This window comes from Papio anubis, chromosome 14 (genome assembly GCF_008728515.1).
Source record: "Papio anubis isolate 15944 chromosome 14, Panubis1.0, whole genome shotgun sequence".
NCBI lineage: Eukaryota > Metazoa > Chordata > Mammalia > Primates > Cercopithecidae > Papio > Papio anubis.
Genome location: NC_044989.1, coordinates 45,596,772 through 45,602,922, shown reverse-complemented (window position 1 = coordinate 45,602,922; position 6,151 = coordinate 45,596,772).

The following is a 6,151-nucleotide window of genomic DNA, read 5'->3' as shown; positions in this document are numbered from 1 at the left end:
TAGAGCAATGGATGTGAACTTAACCTTGTTAATCACAGTCTCCTGGTGCAAAAATGTCCTTTCTGCCCTGACACCCTGATGGCCGATGCTGCTGGAGGTAAAAGGCAGCCTGGACTCTTGCTGAGTAGGCAGTGGACCGCAGAAAGCCAGATTATCTCTGCGGGAGATGAGCATTCTGCTGTGGGTAATCTATCTCATGGAGTGGGACTTGCCTTACCAGCCATTTTCAACATCTGAAAGGAAAGATCATGGAATATTTTTAAGGAACAGATGGAAGAGCCCTTGGGGATAGGCAGTGACTTTGAGTGTAGCTCAGGAATAGGGAGCAGTCGGCAAATACACTAAGGAATATTTAAACTTGTGCAAGCTTCAAGCAGCCCATTTGTGTGTCTCAGCGCCTCTTTGGGCCTCTGTAAATAGCAAATCGATGGAGCGTCAGACTGTTTTCATAGCTGTCCCGCACACTGGGAATATTAGATGAAGCAAACCTTTTATTTAGTTCCTGACAGGTAATTAAATTTGCCTCTGCATTGGTTTGTGATCCAGCCAAGGAGCCAGGAGTAGCATTCTGAATGGCTGCAGCTATTTGCTGGAATATTACAACTTAATTTTGCCTCTCAAGTTGTAAGTAGAGATCTTGATTCCGTGGAAAGTTTGACTCAGGCTTGGGGCTCCAGGTTGGAGATTTCATTTTTTCCAGCAGGAGTTTGCTCTCCACCTCAAACATGTGAGAGCCCCGTTTCCACATTTTTTCCAGAGTGGCAAACTGTGGGAAAAACTGAAAGTTACAAAGTAAAGAAAAACAGCGATTGGCAATAGCAAGGGAAGGAATCCGATGCCATCCAAAAGACCTGTTTCTTTGGGAATCAGGGTTTATTTCAGTAACAGAAAGTAGTTTTGGATTCTGTGTTCATTGCAAATGCCAAAAAGAGCTACCATGGCTCTGAGAGTTTTTACAAAGAGCTTGTGAGATTAGGGAATGCAGGAGGGGCCTGATAGATGTAGCTTTCCTTGAAGTCCAAACGCAGTCTTGGGGATAGTTCTCCATAACCCACCCTAAGCACTTCCCCATGCACCATGCCTGGAAGGGTGGCACAGCAGCCTTGAGCAACTGAGCAGCTCCTCAGCTCCTCTCCTTCCTGGTATGGGGGGCCAACCTTGCTCCTTGTTCAGCGAATGCCTGGTTTGAAGGATGGAAGAGAGGAGCTACCAGGCTGTGACACCAAAGTAGAATCACAGAAACCTCCTCGTTGAAAGGGACATTGAAGATCTTCAGATCTTACCCTCTGCCCTATTCCATGATCCTATCTACAGCCTCACAGCAAGGGCTTGTCCACACTATGTCTGAATACCTCCAGTGACGAGAAATGCACTACCCACCAAGGCAGTCTTTGTATCTCTACATAGCCTTGTTCTTCCCTTTACAACCTGAGATGGGTCTCCCTTTAGCTTCTTCCCTGTGGTCCTTCCTTGGAACCATATGGAAAAGCTTGATTGCTCTTCCACCTGGCACATGCTCAATAACTGCTGGGGCCTTTTGCAGCTCACCCCCAAGCACGATGTGGTTTGGCAGTCTGGTTCTGCTGCCCGGAGTTTTCTGATGCATTAGTAATACCACTACTAAGTTTCTCAGAACAGAAGTGGAGCCCATTGCAGCACTCCTTCCTGCCCCCACAATGGCATGCACTCTGTGCTCACACACGGAAAGGCTCTGAAAGCCATAGGCAGAGGCAGCTCGGTCTTTCTTTTCCCAAACCAGTGCAGGTAGAGGATCCTGGAGTTTCAGGAAGCATTCCCTAAGGAGCAAACAAAGCCTGCAGTTCTGGGCTGAGTGGACAGGGATGGGGAGATGCCTTGACACTGTACTTGCTATTCATGTAATGGTGCCTCCGGAATCCTGAGCTCTAGCCTCACAGCTGAGTTGGGCTAGGGTGGGTCATGGAAGACTATCCCCAAGATTGAGTTTGGACTTCAGGGTGGGCTGTTTGGGGGTTTTCCTGGTCCAGTCTTCTGCTCCAGAAAAGAAATCCTGAGCTTCCGGTTATCAACCAACCAGGAAAGCTCACGTGACTTTAAGAACTATGCCACTAACATACTTGGATTCACAAAACTATAGTCAGAAAGTTTTGAGAATTTGGAGTCAGAAGTCTTAGGTTTAAACCCAAGTTCATTCCATCACTTACTATGTGACCTTGGTGTGTCTTACAACTCTCTGATTCTTTTTCCTTTTTGAGTCTTAATTCCTCAACTATAAATTGGGTCTAATAATATCTACATGCTACATTCTTCAGGGGTATCCTAAAGAATGGATGATCTCACATTGGAAAAGTACTTAGCACAGTGCTACACATCACTGATAGGTCCTTATTATTCTCTTTCAGTTTTCTTAGTTCTCTTTCAGTTTTCTCTTTCCCTTAGTTCTCTCAGTTTTCTCATCTTTCTTGGTGATGATAATGCTTATTTGGCAGGATTTTCAGGATCAAGTGAGATTATCTATAAATCACAAAGTGATATATGATGTTTATACTTACCATTATTATTATTCAGAGAGGAACATATTAAGTGGTCTTGCCAGAGATCAGGAATATTGGCTGGGCTATCTTTCCACCCTGGTGCCAGGCCGAAGGCCAAGGGCTGTTCATCTTACTCCAGAGGCAAATGAGGGAGACATCACCAGGCAATGTTAGGGTGTCCTGGAGGGAACAGAGGCGGCTATGGCTATAAAGTGTTCTGTTCATATATTTATTCTGAATACATTTACTGAGGGCATCTAAAATGCTGCGTGGAGTGATGTTGTCTGTGGACCTTGCAACAAAGTTTTTGGGTACCGAGAAAGTAGATTTGCCGCAGAAAGCGGTTTGCGTGCAGGTGTGCATTTAAGTTCTACAAATTAGGTCTTCATCTGACCATGACCTAGGGAAAAGACATTTCTCCTTTAATGTTTGAATTTTAGAAGAAAGAAAGGAAGAGAGGAAGGAAGGAAGAAAGGGAGAAAGGGATGAGGAGGAGGAGGAGGAGAAGGAAGGAAGGAAGGAAGGAAGGAAGGAAGGAAGGAAGGAAGGAAGGATTAGAAGGTCTCAAAGAAATTATTCAAGCACTGATGGATTCTCAAGGAGTTAAAGCATGACTGTTGTCAGGTCTCGAGTATATCTGGAGAACTCTGTCCTGTGGGTTGTAAGGGCTTTGAGGGCCAGTGAGTGTGGGGCTAGGGGTCTTTGTGGACTCTTGCAATGGGAGTGCTTCATTTAGGTTGACAGTATGTGACTCTCTACAGGCAAAACTGACAGGTGCTGCCATTTTTCCAGGGCTGGAGCTGCTTGGGCTGCTTATTGCATTTGCAGATTTGCAAGCAAATGTATGCGTTTTACAAATGGAGTGAACGCCTTATGTTTCTGATTGATGGGCCATCAGTTGCACAGTTGTTGGGCAGTGATTGATTTTCCAACCCAGCTGCTCCAGCTGTGCTGCAGATGCGCCTTGTCTGAAGTCAGAGGGCTAGTGTTGTAAGCCATGGAGAAGATCCTAATTGGAGTGATCCCTGAGAAATTGGCCATTGTGATGGCTAACAGCCATTAATTTTGGGCTTTGCTTGGGGTGCTAAACTACAAGCTCTCCCTTGGTAATTGCCATTCCCAATTGGATCAGTGCCATTTTGAAACTTACGATGACGCAGATGGGGCCAACAGAAGCTTATTCTTGCACAGTCTGCTGAACCAAAACTCAATTTTTGAAACATCTTGTTTTGAAATTCCAAGTTAACACATGCTTATTTTAAAGTTGTCAAAATATATAGAAAGGTAGAATAAAGACAGTGAAAGTCAACCACATTCTCACCATCTATAATCATGGTTAATATTTTGATGTGTTTTATTTTGGTTATTTTATTCTACATGAGTATAACTTACATGTGTTTTTTCAGACTTGGATTCATACTTTAAATATAATGCCATACTTTTAATTTTTTAAATTATAATTGGGAACACAACATATGCCTTTAAACTAAAACTAAAATTGCTGAGCACACAGATAATGTAAGCTTGATTGCAGCTGGAGAGAGAATGAACAGTAACGTAAGGAGGGGATAAGCCAGGAGACCTGGCTTACAAACAGTCTTGCCCTGGCATTAACTTATGCTGGGTGCCTAATCTGTAAAATAGAGACACGAATACCTGCCTCACTTTCTCAAGGGGTTATGAAGTACCATCCCGTGCAACACATCAGAGTCAAGCACGTAATAAAGGGAAAATATTATCATTATCACTTAAGAAAGGAAAATGTTCCCAGCATGTGAATTGCACCCATTTGTTTAGAGTTTGGCTAATTAGAAATGATCCTGTGTCATGGGAGTAGACCAGGTGGGCAGCACATGATCAGCTCTTCCTCTGGGTTTTTACTGTAGAGGAAACATGGGATAAGAGAACCTGTTCTGCCTGTGGGGAGGGTTTGGGCCAGGCCTCTTCAAGCGCCAGCATCTGCCATTTAGTATCCTTAAAAGGGTTAACAAAGGATTTCTTTTAAACACGTTGATGGATAAGTTTTTGCTGCTCGTTACGGCCCTTCTCTACTTGGTCCTGAGGAGTGACTTTCCGGCAGTATTCTCTGCCATGCCTGTTCAGAGCACTGGCTTCGCACTGTGGGCAGGGCAACCTGGTTCAAAGGCTGCCCTGAGGCTTAGAGGGATGGTTGACCACGGCAATACATCATGGTGGTGCCTCCTGGCAGGGCTGTTGCACGGAGGCTCAAAGGGTTCCTTCGCCTTGGGGGTCCGGGTCAGGCAGTGGAGTGGCCACGCTGGCTGCTGATTCCTCCTGCCAAGGGGCTCCTTTAAGATTAATTCAAGTTAGTCTCTCTGTGGCCAATAAACCCACCCAGCAGCCAGGCCAGCACTGGCCCCTTCTGACCTGTGTATGACTGGTGGCGACCTAACCTTAGTGTCATATTGAAAAGAGACCCCCCCAAAAATCAACTTTTGTGCTTTTTGAGTTCTAAAAATTTTTATTCCAGGAGAGGAAGTTAAACTCACAGGAGCTCCCTCTTGAATGTCTAGGTTCTGGCTCCTGGACCACTCCATGTGGGGTTTGATGTTTGCTGAATAAAATCCTCATAGCCACTAGTGTAGGGGTCCTCGAGCTGGCCCGTACATGAGAACCACCTGAGGTTCTATCCCAGACCAATTAGATCAGAACCTCTGGGGGCAGAGCCCAGGCCAAGGTATTTTTAAAAAGCTCCTCAGATGATTCCAATGTGCTGCTAAGGTTCCAGACCACTGAAGGGGGTAGGGTGGCTTCAGAGAATGCCGCACAATGCCCTCATTGCCAAAGTGACAAGACTGAGCCCAGGGGAGGTGAAGTAACGTGTTCACTAGAAAGCACAGCTAGACGGAGGCGCGCTGACCTCTGGAGTCCCAGTCTCTGAGGTGGGCCACCTTTGGAAGTGTTCTGTTGGTCCTGGGTATGAGCTGAACTAGTGACTCTTACCTGCAGAGCAGCAGCTATAAAAACAAAGGGCAAGCGCGCTCCAGGAAGTCTTTTAATTCTATGAAGACTGTTGTGGTGTTTTCTCTCCTCTCTGGTGCTGTGGCTGAGCAAGGTGTCACCAGTGACCCGGGGAAGGACCCATGACACACTTAGAGGATTAGAGGAGACATGGGGGAGGGGGCAGTGGTCCTGATGACCGGCAGGACGAGGGGCTGGACAGCACAGAGCTGGGAGTGAGAACACCCACTCTTTCTTCTCTTTCTGCTGTGGCTTTGCCATGTTTCCAGCCTCCTCCAGGCTTCCTTTTCCCAACTGCAAAAATAAGTCTTCGTTTACAGAATCTTAGGTTTACAAGGTACTTCCGGAAGACTTGTCCGCTGGCCCTTACAGCAGTGCTGTGAGGCAGAGGGAGCAGGAGGCTTCATCTCCATCTTATAGATGTAGCACCAACGTTGAGAAGCTTACAGGCCTCACCATAGGGTGAGAACATCTCAGAGCCCACTCCCATCCCATCCTCTAGCATTTTCTAGAAGTTTCCAAGACGTCATGTGAGTTCTTAAACCAGTCTGTTGGTTTCAGACTCCAGGCACAACTCACTTATCCTTCCTGCCCAGCTTCTGGGACACAAGTCCTCACCCCTGCCCTTTGGCCCTCCCACCTCCCCTGCAGTGTCA